Genomic DNA, 19334 nt, shown 5'->3' with positions numbered 1-19334 from the left:
CTTACCTGTTTTTAAGGCTGAGTTCCATTGTGTGTATATACCACATTTTGTTTATCCATTCAAACACTGGTGGACATTTAGGTTGTTTCCATATTTTGGTTATTGTGAATCATACTACAGTTAACATGGTAGTGTGGATATCTCTTTGAAATTCTGATTTCAGTTCTTTTGTATGTCTATACCCAGAAGCGGGATTGCTGGATTGTATGTTAATTTTTAATGTTTTGAGGAACCTCCATACTGTTTTCCATAGTGACTGTACCATTTTACATCCCTACTAGCAGTGTACAAGGGTTACAGTTTATGTGTGTGTTCTTTTTCAAGTTTGTTTATTTAGCATTGTTTTTGAGTCATAGTTTTGAGATTCATCCATGTTGATATGTATTTTGTAATTTGTTCTTTTTCACTGCTCTATAGTATTATACCATGTGACTATGCTATATTGCATTTTATTTGTCCCGTCTGTTAATGGACATATGGGTTGTTTCCAAATTTATTTTTGCTATAGGAAATACTTTCATAACATTTTTGTACATGTCTCCTGTGTGCATGTGGTTAGGATTTCTCTAGGATATACCTAGATTAGAATTGTTAGGTCATAAGGCATGTGCATGTTTAATTTTACTAGAAAGTGCCAAACAGTTCTCCAAAGAAGTTGTACAGTCTACCCTCTTATCAGTAGTTTGAAAATCTGGTTTTATATCTTTACCAACTTTTGGTATTGTCAGACTTCAGAATTTTTAAAAATTTTCAGATGTGAAATGGTTTTTCACTGCAGTTATAAAATGTATTTCCCTGATAATCTTCTCATGCTTTTGGTAGTTTCTAGTTCCTCTTTGTTAATGTATAATGTGAGAGTTTGAGCACTTTTCAGTCCATCTTCATTGCTGTTGCCTTGTTTGGAGTACCTTCATCTTTTTCTTAGATTACAGTAATAGTCTGTGACTTTATCTGCTTTTGTCTATGACCCTAATAGGCTGTTTTCCACATACTGGACAGAGTGTTCTTTTTTTTTTTTTTTTTTTTTTTTTGAGAGAGTGAGAAAGTGAGCATGCGTGAGCACACGCAAGCAGGGAGTGGAGGTGGGAAGGTGGGGGCGACGTGCAGAGAGAGAGAGAATCTTAAGCAGGCTCCACTTTAAATAAGTAATTTATGTCACTTCTCTGCTCTACACTGTATTAACTTCTCATTTCACGTACAGTAAAAGTCAGAGTCCTCACAGCATCTCTTCTGTCTTACATGATCTTTCTCCAGCCTCTCTGATAGGCTTCCTGAGGGCAGGGATCTTTGTTTTGCTCCCTGAGGCATACCCAGTGCCTCCAACAGGGCTTCTCACATTAATGAATATTTACTGAATAAATTTGAATCAGACAACTAAATAAATGCCCATTTTCTGTGGTGTGTAGATTTTCCTCAAAAGTATTTTAGTTCTCTGAATAGGAATTTTCTGTAAAACTGTAATAATGGAGAGCAATTTTATACTTGGTTTTGTTATATATTGAAAGTTTTCATTTTCCCTCGTTGAACACTTGTTTAGATGAATTAGAGAGTACATTTTTAAGGGAGCTAATATAACTTCTTTTTATATGTGTTTTTTAAAAGGATGATCAATAGGTAATTTTAAGATCAAAGCTAGCTAGATATTTAAGTCAGAAACTCTGTGTTATTGGTTTCATCAGAGATAAGCTTATTTCGTGTTAATCACATATGAGATAATCTAATGGGTCTAAAAGTAAAAAGCCAACTTAGGAGTTCTTGGTTGTATTCTAGTGTAGGATGTGGAGTGCCAGAGTGCTGGGTAGAAATGAAGAATAATTCCAAGGCTCTGGGTGGCTGAATAAACAAATGGAAGAGCGGAAGGCAAAATCCAGGGGCTATTGTTTTTAGCGAGTTGAAATTGTGGTAGATGATAGAGAAACTTTGAGAGCTGGAGCTGTTTTATGTTTGATACAGTGAGTGGAGCTGTGTTTTACCAAGGTATTATATGCATTCAGCCAATATTTGTCCTGAAATACAGGGCTTGAGGTATTAATAATTAGCATAACAAATGTGATCTCTGTGCTTGTTGAATAATCTAGTAGGAGGGAAAGATATTAAACACAAAAATTAATATAAAGTTATTGATTTTGATAAGTGCGCTCTAGAGAGCAGGATGTGTATCAGTTGGGGTTTAGTTAGGAAAACAAAAACCACCTTAGATATTTTAAGCCATTAGGAATTTAATACAGGGAATTACAGACTTAGAAACCCACTAAAAGGACTGGAGCAATAAGAGAGGGGAAACTGCTGCATTCAGGATGTCAAGAAGAGCTGAAGTTGTAGAAAAACTGCTGCTGCTGCTTGTCCTAGTTTTGTATCAGTGAAATGTGTAATTCATAGGACAACACCTGAAAGCTGTTAGTGAAACTTCATGTGTAATCTACTCACACCCATATGCCTGTCCATTATTGCTGCTGAAGGAGCAATTAGTCCTTCCACTGTCCTTTTGCCTTCCAAATCTTTTGCATATACTTCTTGAGAGATAGAGTCAAAAGTAGACTTGCTGCCAGAGATTTTGGAAAATGTAGTTCCCAGATTTTTAGTCCCAGGAAAGAGCATAGAATGATGAAAATGGTGTTGAGTCGCCATGAGATAATCTACCATATTTAAATATGAGATAAAATAACAGGGTTACCAACTTTAGATTGGGAGGTAAAGAATGTGTCTGTAAAGAGGGGACATATCTGATAGATCAGATCTTTTAAAAGATGGAGAGATCAGTTTCTAACAAGAATTGTGGCTATTTTATGGCACAAGTAGAGGATTTAGGCTTAGATAGGAAAAGGAAAGAGCCTTTCCGAACAGATAACTTTTGGTTTGATACTTCAGTAATAAGAGACAGCCATAGGAAGATTGGGAAGAAGAGAGTTTTTGGTAGAGAAGACAAGTGCAGTTGTCCTAAAATTTGCATGACCTTGGCATGTTGGAAGGGCAGAAAGAAGACAAAAGAAGATTGATGAGGACATGAAGGTGGAGAGTTAGGTGGGGGTCTGGTCATGTAGGGTCTTCAAGGCTCTCCTAACTGAATTTTGTGCTATTTAAATTGAGATGCCATTGGATCATGGACAGGGAATAAAATGAGCCAATTTCCAATTTAAAGAGATTATTCTGGCTATTCTATAGAGAATAAATTTTGGGGAAGGAGGCAAATAAGGGTTGGGTTGATTCAGGAGAGGAAGAAAGTCATAATGAAGGAGAAAGAGGAGAAAGTTGCAGAACTAAAGTATTTGAGTAGAGATTAAAAAGTGAGATGCAGAGCTCAAGGGAGGGGAGAGGTTGGTTCTAGATAAGAGCAGGGATGCTTTTTTCATTTTAACATAAAGGAGTACAGTTAATATGGTTAAAGAAGCAGATTGATGGAATTGGTGTAAAGAAATGAGGTGAGTTTTGTCTGATTGCATCCCATATTAATATAGTATGAGGCTAGGTCACCAGCTATGATTGAGGTGGGAATAGGTAATATTGGAAGTCTGAGGAGAGAAGAGAAAGTATGAAATCGTTTTCTCAGAGATTGGGAAAATGAATATACTTGGAAAGTATAGGAGGAATGTCTGGCGATGTTGAATGCTCATTTGAGATCTGTGGTGATAATTTTAAAGTGAATTCAGTCCATAAGGTTATGAGATGTTTTCTCCAGCAAAATTCAAAAGCTCAGATACAGGCATGGACTAGTGGATAGTTGGGTTCAATCACAGAGAGTGGAGAGAGTGACACGTGAGTTTAGTGTATTTGTAAAAGATTGGTTATAATACTAGGTCCTGGAATGTAAGCTTGTGTAGGTTCGGACCTTGAAGGGGGCGATGAATGGGGAAGAGTAGTAGGGTCAGTGGATGGTAGGTCTTCTTGGGGTCAAAGGATAGAGTGATGGTACTTAATACAAGTCATGTGAACGGAGAGGAAGAAGTGCTGGGAGAGTGGGATGCTAGAAATAAAGAGTTCAGAGATGTGTCTGTTGATAATGACAAGATTGAGGGTTGAAGGTATGAGGGTGGGTGACTTAAGTGGGATGGGACAAGAGATTATTGGGGTTAAGGAAGTCAAGGAAATAGGTGCCTGGAATAATGGCTGGCTCATTTATGAGGATGTTCAAGTTGCCAAAAATGATAGGAATAGTGGTTAACAGGAAGATCATAAGCCAGATATAGAAAACTGTATTAGGGAAAAAGAGTGGATACTGTTAGGGCAGTCCATAACTAAGGGTAAAGATGGTGAGATTCACAACTAGTATGGCACTGGTTGAAGTGTGTGGACAATATGAATACATATTGGGACTACTGTGGATCATGTTCACCATTCTGTGGAGGACATGAAAATAGAGTGAGTGTGATCATGACAGGAAAAAGGGTATACTGCATTTGAGACAGTTTAAGGGATTGCATAGTGTTTAAAAGATTAATTTGGGTAATTGAGGAAGTGGGAGTGTGCTTATTTAGCTTTAGGAATTGGCTCTCTAGGTAAGATATGTGTTCATTCTCTATATAATCCCATTTTGACACTAATGCATATAAAATTATGTTTTTGGTGGTTGGAGATTTTTTTTTTTTTAAAGATTTTATTTATTTATTTGACAGAGATAGAGACAGCCAGCGAGAGAGGGAACACAAGCAGGGGGAGTGGGAGAGGAAGAAGCAGGCTCATAGCAGAGGAGCCTGATGTGGGGCTTGATCCCATAATGCCGGGATCACGCCCTGAGCCGAAGGCAGACGCTTAACCGCTGTGCCACCCAGGCGCCCCTGGAGATATTTTTTGTTTATATAATTTTTTGGTGGAGTCCAGATGGTCCAAATGAAAGTATTTGATTTAATGTCATGTATTTTCTGTATACTTTTATTATTTATTTATTTTTTAAAGATTTTATTTATTTGAGAGAGAGAGAGAGCACAAGTAGGGGGAGTGGCAGAGGGAAAGGGAGAAGCGGGCTCCCCACTGAGCCAGGAGCCAGACACAGGGCTGGATCCCAGGACCCAAGGATCATGATCTGAGACGAAGTCAGACACTTAACGGACTGAACCACCCAGGCGCCCCTTCTGCATACTTTTTAAAAACTTATTTACCACTGTTATTCTTTACCTTTTATGAAGGACTTTTTTATTGTTTGTGTGGTTCATCTGGTAAAGTCCTCTTTTTTTTTTCCCCATTCTCATTCCATAGTAAATATTGGGAAAGTTTATAGCTAGTTGATTGTATGGTCTGTTATTATGCCATCAAAGTGTCCAACTGAAAATAAAAAGTTGCATTAAGAATGCGTATTATCTATAGAAGCATATTCTAGTGGAAAGATTAGGCTGAGAACGTAGACTTAATAAGTATAATGTCCATACAAATGGTTAGATGGTTGTGCTTAGTCTCCTGAGTTTAATGGGCTGGGTTAATTTTTTGGCAATAGCCCAAGGATTGCACACAGGCTTCAGGGTCTTTGCTGAACCTAAACAGATGATACTGGGTTTGTTTTGATTCTTTATAAGATGTGTATTCATTTTTTAGCCCTGTTTCTGCTTCATGCTCATTCTGCCCAGACACTTTCAGTGATTTAGTTTTGGCTGCATATCTTTTTTTTCTTTTTAAAGATTTATTTATTTATTTGAGAGAGCGCATGCGTGAGCCAGCATGTAGAGGGGGAGAGGGACGGCTAGAGGAGGAGGGAGAGAGAGAAAAATCTCAAGTAGACTCCCTGCTGAGCGCGGAGCCTGATGTGGGGCTTGATCTCACTACCCTGAGATCATGACCTGAGCTGAAGTCAGACATTTACCCAACTGAGCCACACAGACGCCCCTCCATTAGTCTTTATTCTTATCTGTTGCCTGGTTATTTTGGATCCTTGGGTTAAAAGGACACCAGGGAAGAAAAGGAGTCATCATTCTAGCAAGAGTAATTGATTCTGATCGTCACCAAAATGAGGGCAGGGTAGATTATGTCTGGCATTCAAGGGATCCACTGGGGTGTCTCTTGGTGCTCCCAGTTCCATTATTATAGTAAATGTGTAAGTACAGCAGGCATAACCTAAACAGAGAATGGTAAACAGGGGCTCAGATCCCTTAAGAGTAAGGGTCTGGGTCATCTTGGCAGCAGCCTGCCTAGATCAGCAGAGGTGCTAGTGGAGGGTGAGGGGAAATTAGAGCCGGATGATGAGGATCAGTTTTGGCCAGGAAATCAGTGGCAGCACTGGGGCTGCAGTTTGTCCTTTTTTCTAGGATGTTTCCCATGGAAATAAAGTAGAATCCTTAAGAGCTGTTCCTAGCTAGGGAACTTACCTAAGAAGCAAGCGGATTTTCATGGTATAATTTGCCTGTTCATATAATCCACCCATTTTTCTGTTGCATTGTTTGTGTTATTAACTTATAGAACCTCTTCATATAATCTGAATATTATCTTTTATGTATGATGGAAAAGTAACTTCCTCAGCTGTGGTGCGTCTTTTAGTAGTATTGTGTCCCTCTCCCCATATAGAAGTTTTTAATTTTGTTAAAATAAAATTTATTGGTCTCCTTTATATGTTAAAGTTTTTTAGTCACTTTTAGGAAATTCTGCTCTGATATCATAATTATATTTTCTTACAATTTCTTAAATTTAAAGTTTTCACTTTCATGTTTAGGTAATTTATTCATACAGAATTTCTTTTTATGTATAGTGTAAGAGATAGGGATCTAGTCCTCCATCCCTTTCACCTAGCAAGTTAGTGGTGCCTCAACCATTTATTGAGTCGTCATTCCTTTTTACATTGATTTGTAATACTACTTCTTTCCTATGCAGATTCCCAGGTATACATGGAATTTTTTTTTTTTTTTTGTATCCTCTTTCTTTAGCTAAAGTATATTTGACTCTTGAAGTGTGCTGATATGTTAGTGGTACATGAATCTATAGACATCTTTCTGGGATGTCAATTTTACCTAAAGAATATGAAAAAATTTTTGAGTAATTGAATTACTAGTAATTATTTAAGGTGTTTTTTCAGTGAAATTAAATAGGATTATATTATGGAGACAAACTGCACATTTATAAATTTTTAAGATAAAATATATAATTTGAAGAGATGTTGACTTTGTGGGAGACCATTCGAGACTGTGTCCCCAGTCTTCCAGGAGATACATTTTTCTCTGCCATTTGAGAGTACTTTGGTGGGAAAGGGTAAGAGACTGCCTTGCATGCTTACATGAACTCTTTTTTCCCCCGCCCTTAAAGTGTTCTATTTATTGATATGTGTATAAATTGTGAGTATTGATACTTTTGTTCTTGCTGTGATTTCTGCCTGGAATGCCATCCTTCTTTTGTACTTCAGAGCCATCAGATTTTTCAAGTCCCATCTGTTTTCAGCCTGTTTCCTGAGTCCTTTCCCATTGGTAATCCTTGATACTGTCTTTTGGTCCTTATTGGTCATTCCTTGCAGTAAGTACTAGTTTTAATAGCCAATATTTATTGAGAGTGTACTATGCCTGGTATATTTCTAACATTTTTATCTGCCTTAACAGATATAAATCTTACCAACTCTGTGAGTCCAGATCATACATCTCCCTCTCCATCAATCCCAATCTCTGGAAGGTATTATTTTTCTTTTTCACAAGGAAATTGAGGCACAGTGAGGGTTAATAATTTGTCTAGGGTTGCAGGCCTAGCAAGTGACTAAAGAAAAGGAGGCAAAATGTCTCCCAGAATCTGCGTACTTAACCATGCTCTCCTTTCTTCTCAGTTGCACAATAATTAATCAATTGTTCAAGGAGTGAATTATACTATTTTTACACTTAGACACAAACTTGTCCTAGTGTTTTATGGGTGTGTCCTCTTGCCTAACTACATAGTTATATAGTATATACCTGAAGATAGTGATCAAATCTTATACTTCTTTATACTGTGACTTTATACTTAGGTAGAACTGCTGCATGTAATAAGTGCCCAGTAGGTGTTTGTAGATAAGAGTCTGGTAGTGAATTCAGTTTGACCTTAGACTTGCCGTAGAGTAACATAAACCTTTTAATTCATCGTCAGATGGATCTCAGACTTTTCATTTTAAGTAGTTATCTGATGGTTTGGATATTCTAGCACCGCAGATAGCACTGTGAGATATCCTGGTTCAAGGGTGGTGGGGCTTGGCTAGATCTGGAACATTTCATTGATAGAAAGATATGCTTAGGAATTAGGTGAGACATACTTCTGGCCTACACTTAAATTCTGACCTTTTAAAAAAAAGATTTATTTATTTATTTGAGAGAGAGCGTGAGAGAGCTGCGTGTGCAGGTGAATGAGAGGGGTGAGGGGCAGAGGGAAAGGGAGAGAATCCTCAAGCAGACTACGCTGACGGAGGAGCCTAACACAGGGCTGGATCCCAAGACCCTGAGATCATGACCTGAGCCGAAATCAAGAGTCAATGCTTAATCAACTGAGCCATCCAGGTGCCCCAAATTATGACCTTTGGCAGGTCATTTTGTTTTACCACCTGTAGACATGGGAAAATGTAGCTTAGCCTTTATTTTTGAATCATGGTCTTTGTATAGACTTTTAAGCTTTCTGGAAGAAAAGTTGTATGCGTTCAAAGTAGTATCATATTCTTATACTTTGTTATAATAACTTATATACTGTTATGTTGGTACAAATTCAAAAGAATGTATTATCAGCATAGCTAGCTTTTATTTTTAGTATGAGAAATTTAAAATTAAGAAAAAAGTTCTTAAAAAAAAAGTTCTTAGCAAAATATCTTTTTCTTCTGAAGGAACCTCTTCTCTATATACCCATATATATCTGTGTGCATACATGTGTGTGTTGCTATGTATATATGTTGAAATATATGTTTTTAAAACATTATAACAATTCTTTAAAATGCTGAAAATAATATATTTTTACTGGGCAAAAATTATTATATAAACTTTTGAAGAGATTCTGGGGGACCATGTCTTTTTATTCTTTGTATTGCTAACTCCATCTCTCAAGAACCTTCTATATCACATTCCTGTAATACAATACCATATGTTATACTGGATGGAATTAAAGTGTTAAGGAAAAGTCTGTGCTATATATAAAGTTTGTAATTATAGGTGGTATGGAAAAGTTAAACTGATCATCATTAGTTATATTGAAAGAAAATATATTTATTCCTATTTGGAAAAAGAAAAATTAACAACCTTTGTAACAACTCAAGGTATCTAGAATAATCAGACTTGGAAGAAACTTTAAATATTTTATAAATGAGTATTTGACTTCCTCAGAGTTCCCTGTATGATAAGAGACAGAGCTGGAATGGCAGCATAGGTTTTCTGATTGCCAATGCAGATCTAATTATATCGTCATGTCTTTAATAAGTGACTTTCATGTGGTCAATCATAGCTTTATCTTTTTTAAGAAATGGATTCTAGAATCAAATAATTATCTTTGTAAGAAAACTAACTTTTATATGGTAAATGCTCGATTTATCATTTAAGGAAATGCATCCTAGAATTAAAAAAACAACAGTGGCTTGATCTTAGGACATGTAGGTAGTTTTCACAGTGCTTTCACATATGTCTCTCATTTGAATAACATTTCTGGGAGAGAGTTAATTTAGGGATTATTGCTTTTATGGGTAAGGTAATTGAAGATAGAGAGTTTGCTTTCGAAAGGTCATTTAGGTAGTATATAATTTTAGATGCTTTTGTTTGTAAATAATAGGAAACTCAACTCAAACTATCTTAAAGAATTTATTGACCTATTACTGAAAAGTACAGCTGTAGATAAGGCTTGATCCAGTAGCTCAATAATGTAACCATTATTTTGTTTTCATTCTTTATCTTGGCATCTCCTTTCTCTTCACAGGGCTATTTCTATGTGTGTATCTAGATAAACAAAATAGTTGCTTTCTCTTACAGGCTTAGGGGGAATGACAGGAACCCAAAGAATAAAACACTAGTTTGAAAGGATACATGCACCCTGTGTTTATTGGAGCATTATTTACAATAGCCAAATTGTAGAAGCAGCCCAAGTGCCCACTGATAGATGAAGTTATGGATAAAGATGATGTTGCTCAGGCGCACACACACACACACACACACACACACGTACACACTACACACACACACACACACACACACACACACATGAATGTTACTCAGATGTAGAGAAGAATGAAATCTTGGCATTTGCAACAACATAGGTGGAGCTGGAGAGTATAATGCTAAGCAAAGTCAGTCAGAGAAAGACAAATTCTTTGTGATTTCACTCATACGTGGAATTTAAGAACCAAAACAAATGAACAAAGGAAGGAAAGAGAGAAAGAGAAACCAAAAAACAGACTCTTAATTATATTGAACAAACAGATGGTTACCAGAGGGGAAGTGGGTAGTGGTATGGTGAAATAGGTGAAGGGGATTAAGAGTATACTTTTCTTCTGAGCAGTGGGTAATATATAGAATTGTTGAATCACTATATTGTACACCTGAAACTAATATAACATTGTATATTAACATTGTAATTAACATTGTATAATACTGGAATTAAAATTAAAAAGAAAAATAAAAGGAATGATGGGAAGCTTTTTTCCCTGCTTTTTTCTCTCCTCATATTTCATAGGGTCTTATTGGGTTGCTTGCTTATCTTCAACCAACCATACTGTTAAAGAGGATGGCATTCACTGATTGGATTAAGCCAGTCAGTGATCACCTCTTGATTTAGGAGTGAGATCAAACTCATCCAAATTGTGTGACTGGGAAATTCATAGTCTTACTAGTTTAAAATAGGAGAAGGTTTGCTTGATAACTGGAGAGGCAAACAAAAGATGCCCCCCATTCCTGCAGCAAGCTAATATTAGAATAAGAATCCAGGGTTTTCATTCATTGTTGAAAATGATAAGTGAATACATAAACTTGACCTTATACTAAGAATATATAACTTCAGTTTCCAAGTTTTTTAATTGATGTGAAATTCGTATTATGTAACATTAACCATTCTAAAGTGAGCAGTTCAGCGGCATTTTGTGCATTCAAAATGTTGTACAACCACCACCTCTATCTACTTCTGAAACATTTTCATTACTATAAAAGAGAACTCTATACCCATTAAGCAGTTACTCCTCATTTCCCCCTCTTCCCCAGTACCTGGTAACCACTAATCTATTTTTGGTCTCTGTGGACTTACCCATTTTATATAAATGGGATCATATAATAGGCAACCTTTTGTGTCTGCCTCTTTTCATGCAGCGTAATGTTTTCAAAGTTCATCCAAATTGTAGCATGTATCAATTCTTCATTCTTTTTTATGGTTGAATGATTCCATTGTATGCATATACATTTGTTTCTCTGTTCGTATGTTGGTGGACATCTGGGTTCTGTCCTGGTTATTGTCAGTAGTGCTGCCACAAACATGTTTGTATATGCATTTGTTTGAGTACCTATTTTCAGTCCTTCTGAGTATATACCTAGGAGTGGAATTGCTAGGGCACATGGTAATTCTGTATTTAACTTTTTGAGGAACCATCAAAATGTTTTCCACAGCATCTGAACCATTTTTCATTCCTACCAGCAACGTATGAGGGTTCCAGTTTCTCCATATCCTCAGCAACACTTGTTATTGTTCCTTTCCTTTCTCTTTTCTTTCTTTCTTTCTTTCTTTCTTTCTTTCTTTCTTTCTTTCTTTCTTTCTTTCTTTCTTTCTTTCTTTCTTTCTTTCTCTTTCTTTCCAATAGCTGTCCTAGTGGATGTGAAGTGACATTGCAATGTAGTTTTAATTTGCATTTCCCTAATGTCTAATGATGCCCAGAATCTTTTCATGTTTTTGTTGGGCATTTGTATATCTGTTTTGGAGAAATTCCTGTTCACATCTTTGTCCATTTTTTAATTGGGTTGTTTGTCTTTTTGTTGTTGAGCTATAATAGTTCTTTGTATGTTCTAGATACTAGACACTTACTAGATATATGATATGCAGATATTTTTTGCATTCTGTAGGTTGTCTTTCTACTTTTATGATAATGTTCTTTAATGCACTAAATTTTTAAATTTTAATGAAGTCCAGTATATCTTTTTTTTTTTTTTCATGCTTTTGTTGTCATATCTAAGAATCCATTACCAAATCCAAAGTCATGAAGATTTTCTCCTAGGTTTTCTTCTAAGTGTTTGTCTTCCAAGACTTTATCTGTTATATTTAGGTCATTGGTCCACTTTGAGTTAATTTTTGTATATAGTGTGATGTAGGAGTCCAATTTCATTCTTTTGCATGTGGATATAACTTTGATTTTTAAAATAATGAGTTAATATTTTTAAAGTTGTAAATTTTTTACAAACATTTCTGCCATATACTTTGTAAATGTATAATTACAATAATTTATAAAATTTATAATTTTTTATCTGTATAATTAGATTTAATAGGTTAGGAATATTGCATAAGATAGCATAGTATTCACAGGTGTTTTATGTAGAATGAGTAGTATATTTTGCTTAACCTTAAGAACATTTTAGAAAGCTATATTGTATTTTGTCATAAAAATTATACTTCATATTTGAAGATAAAAGGGCCATTGTTAATGTATAGATTATCTTTGGAATTCATTTCAAAACAGCAATGAGCAAGTTTGAAGAAATAGGTGATTTTATCTTAAATTCTTGAAAATAAACAGGTGTTTTTTTTTTTTTTTTTGCCTTGCTATGGTATCTTTGAAAGAAACTGAAAGAAACAAATCTTCAAAGTTTTGATAATGTAAATGCAGGCATTTACCGTACTGAGGTTTTCTTCTTCATGCTGAATTCTAACTACTTAGATATTTCCATCCTTAGTCTAGGCCTTTTATGAAAAAAAATGTCTTAAATTCTGTTGGCTACATATATTTGAATAATTGGACAAATCACTAAGCTAACTTTTATTAATGGAATTAGTAAACTTACCCTCTCATATTCTAAAAACTCAAGAATACTTATCAAAACTAATGCTTATTTGTATTCAATATTAAATTTTTTTCTAGAGGTAATTGTTTTAATTTTACTATAATGGTTTTTGAGAAATAAATACTTTTCCCATAAATACTTGTCTAAGAAGATGCTCTTGGTATCAATGAAAATGGAAAAAATATGCACAAATTTTATAGAAATACCGAAATTCAGGGTGTTGAAAGTTGCTGAAAATTGAGATGGTAAGTGGAGGGGTGCCTGGGTGGTTCAGTTGGTTAAATGTCTGACTCTTGATTTCAGATCAGGTCATTATCTCAGGGTTGTGAGACAGAGATCCGCATTGGGCTCTGTGCTGGGCATGGAGCCTAAGATTCTCTCCCCCTCTCTGCCCGCCCCTCCACTGCTCACATGCTCATGTGCATCCTCTCTCTCTCAAAAAGAAAAAAAAAAAGATAAGTGGAAAATATTATTGTGTCTGGACAGTTCCGAAATTATTTGGTCAGATGGAAAGGACTTGATAAATGTAGAGATACAGCTAACAATTGTTGAACATTTATTATACGCCAGACACTGGTGTAAGTTCTTTAATATATAATAAACTCACTTCGTTAAGTTGATTATTGGGTGGGCATTTGGTTTTTAAAAGGCTTGAGTTTTCTATTAGTGAAATTCAAAAATAATTGTCTCTACTATTCAAAAAGTAAAGATTACAAATTTAAAATATGACATGGGTTTTAAAACAATCTGAGGAATATGTCTCAAGCTTGTCTGTTATTTTATTAATTGAGTTTCTCTAGTATTTATTGGATATTTAAAATGATTAATTGAAAATGTTAATAAATGTTGAGCAACCATGGTATACTTTGCTTTCCAGAAACAAAAAATGTTAACGTTATTATTGCTTTATAGACTTAATTTTTTGGAGCAGTTTTACATTTAAAACAGGAATTGAGAAGGTGCAGAGATTTCTCATATATCCATTATCAGCATCATTCATCAGAAATGGTATATATATATATATATATATATATATATTTTTTTTTTTTTTACCAAGGATGAACCTACATTGATACATCATTATCATCCAGAATCCATAGTTTAGGGTTTACTCTTGATGTTGTTCATTCTGTGGGTTTGGACAAAAGTATAATGACCTATAGCTATCATTATAATACCATATAGAGTATTTTTACTGCTATAAAAATCTGTGCTTATTAGCCTGTTTCTCCCCCCTGCCAACCACAACCCCTGATCTTCTTATTGTCTTGAATTTTGCTTATTTTAGAATGTCCTATAGTTGGAATCTTATACTGGGCAGGCTTTTCAGATTGACTTTTTTCAGTTAGTGACATGCATTTAAGTCTTTTCATGGCTTGATAGCTCTTTTCTTTTTAGTAGTGAATAATATTTTATCATCTGCATATACCACAGTTTATGTATCCATTCATCTATTGAAGGATATCTGGGTTACTTCCAAGTTTTGGCAATTATGAATAAAGCTGGTGTAAACACCATGTGCAATTTTTTGTGTAGACATAAATTTCTACCTCGTTTGGGGGTAAGTACCAACGAGCGTAATGGTAACAGTATGCTTTATTTCTGTATTGATTTTACATCTGCTGGATCTGTCCATTTTTGATAGAAGAGTGGGAAAATCTCCAAATGTAATTGTGGATCCATTCATTTCTCTTTTCTGTCAGTTTTTGCCTCACATATTTTTACATTCTGTTGTTAGGTGCATGCACATTAAAGATTGTTGTCTTCTTAGAGCACTGACCACATTATTATTATGTAATGCCCTGCTTTATCCCTGATAACCACTTGCTCTGAAGTATGCTGTGTCTGAAATTACTCCTGCTTTCTTTTGATAAGTGTTAGCACATTATATTTTTCTCCTCTTATTTACTTTTAAAGTATCTTTGTATTAAAAGTGGGTTTCTTGTAGATAACATATAGTTGGGCTTGCTTTTTGATCTACTCTGACAATCTCTTTTGTTTTTTAATTTTTAGAAAAATTTTTTATTATTTTTTTACAGGTCATATTATTTTTTAAAATTTAAATTCAGTTAATTAACATATAATGTATTATTGGTTTCAGAGGTAGAGTTCAGTGATTTATCAATCTTATATAATACCCAGTGCTCATTACATCACGTGTCCTCCTTAATGTCCATCACCCAGTTACCCCCTCCCCCCTCCCTCCAGCTACCCTTGGTTTGTTTCCTGTGATTAAGAGTCTCTTATGGTTTGTCTCCTCTGATTTCATCTTGTTTTATTTTTTCCTCTCTTCCCCTATGATCCTCTGTTTTGTTTCTTAAAATCCACATATGGGTGATATCATATGGTAGTCTTTCTCTGATTGACTTATTTTGCTTAGCATAATACCCTTTAGTTCCATCCATGTCATTGCAAATGGCAAGATTTCATTTTATTTGATGGCTGAGTAGTATTCCATTGTATATATACAGTTCTTTATCCATTCTTTTTTTTTTTTTTTTAAAGATTTTATTTATTTATTTGACAGAGATAGAGACAGCCAGCGAGAGAGGGAACACAAGCAGGGGGAATGGGAGAGGAAGAAGCAGGCTCATAGCGGAAGAGCCTGATGTGGGGCTCGATCCCAGATCGCCGGGATCACGCCCTGAGCTGAAGGCAGACGCTTAACCGCTGTGCCACCCAGGCGCCCCCTTTATCCATTCTTTATCCATTCATCTGTTGATGGACATCTGGGCTCTTTCCATAGTTTGGCTATTGTGGACATTGCTACTATAAACATTGGGGTGCAGGTGCCCCTTCAGATCACTACATTTGTATCTTTGGGGTAAATACCTGGTAGTGCAATTGCTGGGTTGTAGGGTAGCTCTATTTTCAACTTTTTGAGGAACCTCCATACTGTTTTCCAGAGTGGTTGCACCAGCTTGCATTTCTACCAACAGCGCAAGAGGGTTCCCCTTTCTCTGCTTCCTTGCCAACATCTGTCGTTTCCTGACTTGTTAATTTTAGCCATTCTGACCAGTGTGAGGTGGTATCTCATTATGGTTTTGGTTTGTATTTCCTTGATGCCAAGTGATGTTGAGCATTTTTTCATGTGTCTGTTGGCCATTTGTATGTCTTCTTTGGAGAAATGTCTGTTCATGTCTTCTGCCCATTTCTTGACTGGGTTATTTGTTCTTTGGGTGTTGAGTTTGATAAGTTCTTTATGGATCTTGTATACTAGCCCTTTACCTGATATGTCATTTGCAGATATCTTCTTCCATTCTGTCGGTTGTCTTTTGGTTTTGTCCACTGTTTCCTTTGTTGTGCGAAAGCTTTTTATCTTGATGAAGTCCCAATAGTTCATTTTTGCCTTTGCTTCCCTCGTCTTTGGAGATGTGTCTAGCAAGAAGTTGCTGTGGCCAAGGTCACAGAGGTTACTGCTGTGTTTTCCTCTAGGATTTTGATGGATTCCTGTCTCACATTTAGGTCTTTCATCCATTTTGAGTCTATTTTCATGTATGGTGTAAGGAAATGGTCCAGTTTCATTCTTCTGCATGTGGCTGTACAGTTTTCCCAACACCATTTGTTGAAGAGACTGTCTTTTTTCCATTGGATATTCTTTCCTGCTTTGTCAAAGATTAGTTGACCAAAGAGTTGAGGGTCCATTTCTGGGTTCTCTGTTCTGTTCCATTGATCTTTGTGTCTGTTTTTGTGCCAGTACCATATACTGTCTTGATGATTACAGCTTTGTAATAGAGCTTGAAATCCAGAATTGTGATGCCACCAGCTTAGGTTTTCTTTTTTAACATTCCTTTGGCCATTCAGGGTCTTTTCTGGTTCCATACACATTTTAGCATTATTTGTTCCAGTTCTGTGAAAAAAGTTGATGGTATTTTGATAGGGATTGTATTGAATGTGTAGATTGCTCTAGGTAGCATAGACATTTTAACAATATTTGTTCTTCTAATCTATGAGCATGGAACTCTTTTCCATTTCTTTGTCTTCCTCAGTTTCTTTCATGAGTATTTTGTAGTTTTCTGAGTACAGATCCTTTGCCTCTTTGGTTAGGTTTATCCTTAGGTATCTTATGATTTTATGTGTAATTGTAAATGGGATCAACTCCTGCTTAATTTCTCTTTCTTCTATCTTGGTGGTGTATAGAAATACAACTGATTTCTGTGCATCGATTTTATATCCTGCTGCATCAGTTTTAACAAGATGTATGCAGATGTGAGGGTGAAATGAGACCTGCAGCAGCTATCGTAGGCACTAGGGGCTGTGTGGGCGGGGTGTGCAATTTTCACAAGGTACAACTCAGGTTTCCATAGGGACTGGTGCACCACTGTGGCTGCCAGAACTGATGACCCATAAAACTGGTTGGAGATGTTGTGGCAGTTTACACAGGTCTTCTGGGGGAGGGATCCCAGAGCTCCTGGACTGATGGAAGCATGACTGGAAAGGGCCATCTGCTGAAGCATGAGAGGGTGGGTCTTGATGTAAGCAAGATAGGTAGTGAGTGTTGGCATACTTGTTCCTGTAGGTGGCTGTGTGTTTATGCTTAGGGGCAGGGGAAGGAAAAGGTGCCTGATAGCTCCTTTATTCCTGGAGGGTTTTTCCTGTGATCCCTGCGGCTCCAGGATACCTCTGAGATGAGTAAATAGCTCTCCCTCCTTTATGCCACAGGCATTTTTCTAACTGCTGATTCTACACTGTATCTCCTTGAGCTGTTTGTTGTGCTGTCTCTTTCAGGGTGGGGACTCAGCTTGCTATGCCCTCTGGTCTCTCCCAGAACCAAGCTTGCTGATTTTTGAAATTTCAAGTTTTAGGTCCCTGTGGTTATAAGAACTCAGGAGGGGCTCCTGGCTGGCTCAGTTGGAAGAACATGAGACTCCTGATCTCGGGGTCTTGAGTTTGAGCCCCATGTTGGGTGTACAGACTACTAAAAAAATAATAAAACTTAAAAAAGAGCATATGAAAGTTGGCTCCTGTTGTTTTCAAAACCAAATATTATGGGACTTTGTCTTCCCAGTGCAGGCTCCCTACTGTGATAGTCTGTTTCTCACCTCCAACCCCCAGATATCAGCAGTCATTTTGGCTCCCCATCATGTCTCTGCCCTTCCTATTCTCTTTGATGTGGCCTCTTCTCTACCTTTAGTTGTGGAGTTTGTTCTGCCAGTCTTAGAGTTGTTTTCTGGGTTATTTATGCTGATGTGTATTCATGGGATGAGGTGAACTTAACGCCACCATCTTCCCAGCTAATGCCTGTTATGGTTTTAAAATGAGCGTTATATGTGATTCCATTTTCTCTTCCTTAGCATATCAGTCTTATTTTTATTTATTTATTTATTTTTGATAGTAGCTGCCCTAGAGTTGGCAATAATACATTTACAACTAATCCAAAATCCACTGTTACTTAACACTATACTACTGGACAGTAGTGTGAGTCTTATAATAACAAAATAATCCAGTTCCTTCCTCCTATGTCTGTATTATTGCTATCATCCATTACACTTATATATAATCATACATAGGCTTACATATATGCACATAATGTATATACATAAGCTTACATAATCAAATATGTTGTTGCTGTTTTTCTTTTGAACGAAATGTTATTTGTTAGATTAATTAATAAAAAAGTCATTATTTTACCTTCATTTATTTCTTCTCGAGTGCTCTTTTATTTATGTAGATTTGAGTTTCTGACCCATGATTTTTCTTTCTCTAAAGAACATTTTTTAACACCTGTACTAGACAAGTCTATTGGCAACAAATTTTTTCAGTGTTTGATAAAGTCTTGTTTTTTTCTTTACTTTTAAAGGGTAATTTTTCAGTGTAGTAAATTCTAGGTTGGAGGTGTTTTTCTGTAAACACCTTAAATATTTCACTTAAGTATTTCTCTTGCATGTTTTTTGGGGGAGAAGTTGAATGTAATTCTTACTTTGTTCCTTAATAAGTAAGGTGTTTTTCCCCCTCTGGCTTCTTTCATCATTTTTTCTTTATCTCTAATTTTTTGTAATTTGGTAATGATTGCCTAGGGTTTTTTGTTTGTTTGTTTGTTTTGTTTTGTTTTTGGCATTTGTCTTCCTTGGTGTTCTCTGAGCTTTTTGGATCTTTGGTTTGGTGTCTGATGTTAATATAGTGGAAATTTTCAGTTGTTGTTTCTAATATTTCTTCTCTGCCTTTCTTCTCTTTCTGGTATTCCAGTTGCACATATCTTACACCTTTTGTAGTTCTACAGTCCTTGGATATTCTTTGTTCAGTCTTCTTCTCTTTGGTTTTCAGTTTTCGAGGATTCTTTTGGTATATTTTTTGCTCAAAGATTGTTTCCTCAGCTGTGTCCAGTCTACTAACGCCATCAAAGGCATTCTTCCTCTCTGTTTATATTGCTCACCTGTTCTTGCATCTTGTCTACTTCATTTGTTAGAACCCTTAACATATTATTATAGATGTTTTATATTCCTAGTTTGATAATTCTAACAT

The 19334-nt window shown here is 36.0% G+C and overlaps 1 protein-coding gene and 1 long non-coding RNA gene across 4 annotated transcripts in view; both read left to right on the top strand.

Annotated features, from left to right (window-relative positions):
* MNAT1 (MNAT1 component of CDK activating kinase) overlaps positions 1-19334 on the top strand; it is a 197496-nt gene that overhangs the window by 29317 nt on the left and 148845 nt on the right. The window lies entirely within an intron of this gene.
* LOC130544786 (uncharacterized) lies at positions 1003-10517 on the top strand. The gene is made up of 2 exons (XR_008961381.1): positions 1003-7422; positions 7506-10517. It is a non-coding gene; the product is annotated as an uncharacterized LOC130544786 (long non-coding RNA).

This window comes from Ursus arctos, unplaced genomic scaffold, assembly GCF_023065955.2.
Source record: "Ursus arctos isolate Adak ecotype North America unplaced genomic scaffold, UrsArc2.0 scaffold_25, whole genome shotgun sequence".
Lineage (NCBI taxonomy): Eukaryota > Metazoa > Chordata > Mammalia > Carnivora > Ursidae > Ursus > Ursus arctos.
This window is presented reverse-complemented; position numbering and strand designations above follow the sequence as displayed.